Here is a 4069-nt window from a genome sequence, read left to right on the forward strand (position 1 = left end):
TGCACTACCATAACTTGGGCTGTGTTAGTCCAATTGATGTTTGGCCAATTGGACATGAAACTAGGCTTATAATGGCACATTTTTGCTGAAGAAACCATTCCCAAAAGACCAAAGCAAGAGGACCAAAACTTGGCCCCAATCCGGAACCCTGAAACTGCCTCTGCAGAATTGACCAAATGAACAGTAACTGTTCATTTGGCCATAACTCACTGTAGATTTGGTCAATTGACCTGAAATTTTTACAGAAACAAGTTAAGACATAGACAAACAACTTTCATGAAGGAACCTACCCCAAATTATGGCCAGAACCCATTCAACCAAGTGACTCAAGTTACTGTTCATGCACTGTAGATATGGTAAATTTCTGCAGAATGCATATCCGGACAGCTTGGGTTTTTGAGCCATATCTGGAGCTACAAAACTCCAAATGGAGTGATTCAAAAAAGGAAATTCAACTAGACAAAATAAGGAACAACTTTCATGTTTTACATTTCTTCAAATTCCAACAGTAACAGTGTCCAATGGAACAGTAAAGTTGACTCACCAAAACTGAAATTTTCTGCTTGTGTGAGTTACACTTTGGAATGGTATTAACACTTAATGCCAACAAGTTTTAAACACCAAATGTGGTATGTTTGGAGTGCCAAAGTAAATGTACATATTTTCTATCCAAAAGTCAACATTTTTGTTGACCAATGAGGTGAATAGTGACACCAAAACCAAAAATTGGCAATTTTGCCAAAATGACCTAAACTTTGAGAAAGTGACCAAAACCAACAAGTTTTGAATACAAAATGTGGTATGTTGGGAGTATTAAAACCAATGTACCTATTGTTTATGAAAAAGTCAAAATTTTAGTTGACTAATGAAATGAATAGTGACATGAAAACTTGAAATTCAAAAATTGTGAAACTTAAAAATGCAAAATGCCCTAGTAGGCCTAATGTGATTGGTTTGGATAGTTTGGCATGCCAATAGGGTATTGTTTTAGCAGTACTGCGAAAGGAAAGGCTTTTATGCCTGTATTCATGGCTTTGTGCCCGTATCCATGGCTTTTATGCCCGTATTCATGGCTTTTATGCCGATTATGTGATATCATGGCTTTTTAGCCATACTGACTGCATACGTGGTTGACGTCAAGGTCCCATGGTATGACGCCCGAGGCACCGCGGTGTCCAAGGTTAACGACCCGTTATCCACCCGTCGTCCAAAGATAGGTTACTTGGGCATGGAAAAGTATAAGCGTAATTGAACCGATTATTGAAGAAAATACGAAAACTAAATATCAGGAATGATTACGATAGAATACAATGAAAACTTAAAATTCATGAAGAAGTTAATATCATAAAACGTAATTAGCCCTCGACTAAACATTAAGTTGGCAATTATTCAGTTCTTATGAACACAATGGCTAAGAAATTATGATTTTTTATTTGCATATTATTTCCTTCTATTTTATTATTTGCACCACTAAGCTTTATGCTTAGCGCCGCTTTGCAACGCTGTAGGTAATCAAGATTGACAGAGCGCCAAGAGACCACGATTCGTAAGGCGCTTCACGCTCGCATAGTGTCCGTGTCACCTCACCGCGCAGCAGCATTGGTAGGACGCTAGATGTCATTTTGGTATTTTGTAATTGATTTTATTTTCTCATATGTATTTGAAACTTATGTAATGTATTTTGATATTCATGTAAATAATGAAAAGTGTGGTTGTAAATGGAAAAGTGAATGTTTATCTATGATTTATGCATGGTATCATATGAGATGGATGAATGAGAACTGAGATTGAACATTGTTGAGAATTTGATAAATGGAGTTGAGATGATGGAAAATGAATATAGGAAGTGTTTTTCACAGTTCAAGAACTGCTTTCTCCATTTTTAGCCAAGACTCACGATTTTCTTTAAAATTTTCGGAACCTCAAATAAATAGTAATTTCGATAAATGGCTTAAAATGAATTATATTTCACAAGTTATATTCAAAAGGAAGAATAAAAAAAATGAATTAAGATAAAATAGAGTGCTCGGCACACTGAGTGGCATAACTTGCTCGGCTACACTGTAGTCGGGTAAGGGGTGTCACAATATCATAGCCAAAGGCTATTATGTCACGGAATGGCATGGAAAGCCATGAAATACAGAATGGCATGAAGCCATATGCAGTACTGCTAACAGAACCCTATTGGCATGCCAACCTATCCAAACCAATCACATTAGGCCTACTAGGGCATTTAACACTTTTCATTTATGTAATTCTTTGAAATTGAATTTTTATGATTACTATTCATGTCATTGGTCAACCAAAATGTTGACTTTTGCATTGGCAATAGGTAAATTAGTTTAAATATCATCAACATACCACATTTTGCATTTAAAACTTGTTGGTATTGGTTGCCAATACCATCTCTAAGTTTAATGTGAATTGGACAAAATTTTCAGTTTTCAAGCTTTGGGTTTACTATTCCATTAGTCACTTTTGCAGCGGGAATTTGGAAAAATTCTCAACATGAAAGTTGTTCCTCATTTTGTCTAGTTGAATTTCTTTTTTGAATCACTCCATTTGGAGTTTTATAGCTCAAGTTATAGCCCAAAAACCATAACTGGCCGGATCAAGCGTAACCCAAAATTCTGGGTAAAATTGTTTCTGCCAGATTTGGTAACTCAAGTTTGGTTGGCAATTTGACTAGGTTATGGTCATAATTTGGGTCAGGTTTCTTCATGAAAGTTGTTGGTATATATCTCAACTTACTGCTGGTAAAATTTCAGGTCAATTGGACCTTGCAACATTGAGTTATGGCCAAATGACCAAATACTGTTCATTTAGTCATTTTGCCCAGGCAGATTGCAGGTCACCCGGATTAGGGCAAACTTTTGGTCAAGTTGGTTTGGTTTTCTGGGAATGGTTTCTTCATCAAAGTTGTGACATTATGTGTCTAGTTTCATGTCCAATTGGCCAATACAAATTGAACCTCTACAATTCAAGTTATGGCTGTCCAAACAGGCTGGACTCACAGCCACACCTGCAGGTCACACAAGGCAGCCACACCAACCTCAAATCCCACAACCCAATTCACTTCATTTTTGATTCAAACCAAACCAAATGGTCACTAATTGACCATTAAAACCTACTTCCATCATCACAAGATCAAAGTCTCATTCTTCAACCCAAACCCTAACTCAACAATTCAAAACCATGCATTATCATTGCATTTATCAATTCACTTATAAGTTACACTTTAAGGGCAGCCATACTTGCATGTTAGCTCCCTAAAAATTATCACCATATTACCCTCACCATGGCTGCCAAAATTTAGGGTTAGCATACCAATGGTCTTTGTCGCAAAGTATTTTGGTCGCTCGACGATCACTCACCGAAGTGGGAAAGAGTGAGGGCTTATAAATTAGAATTGGTAATTAGGAGGGCTTGAATGGAAATGTTAATCCTTTTGACAAAAGGAATATTTGATTTTTCACTAATTTGGATTACCCAGATACATAAGTAAATGAGACAGCCTTAGTGAGTTACTGTTGTATATTAGTTTTGTTTGAAGGGCTATTTGGTTAAAATTCAATTTGAGAATCGGATAAGAACTCTTCTCCGATCACTTCTTAAATATTTGTTATAATTTTTAGCTTGAGGATCGGATAAGAACTCTCCTCCGACCTCTTTTAAATTATTTGTTAAAATTTTAGGTGAGAATCGGATAAGAACTCTCCTCCGATCTCTTTAATATTTATTAAATTTTTTAGCTTGAGGATCGGATAAGAACTCTCCTCCGACCTCTTTTAAATTATTTGTTAAAATTTTAGGTGAGAATCGGATAAGAACTCTCCTCCGATCTCTTTAATATTTATTAAATTTTTTTAGCTTGAGGATCGGATAAGAACTCTCCTCCGACCTCTTTTAAATTATTTGTTAAAATTTTAGGTGAGGATCGGATAAGAACTCTCCTCCGATCTCTCATATTTTGATGGAGGTCGGATAAGGACTTTTCCGACCGATTGAAGTTTGATTGCAGCTACACATTATGAGAGCTTAAGACCAAGGGTTCTAATATTCACGAGTG

Source organism: Hevea brasiliensis, chromosome 14 (assembly GCF_030052815.1).
Source record: "Hevea brasiliensis isolate MT/VB/25A 57/8 chromosome 14, ASM3005281v1, whole genome shotgun sequence".
Lineage (NCBI taxonomy): Eukaryota > Viridiplantae > Streptophyta > Magnoliopsida > Malpighiales > Euphorbiaceae > Hevea > Hevea brasiliensis.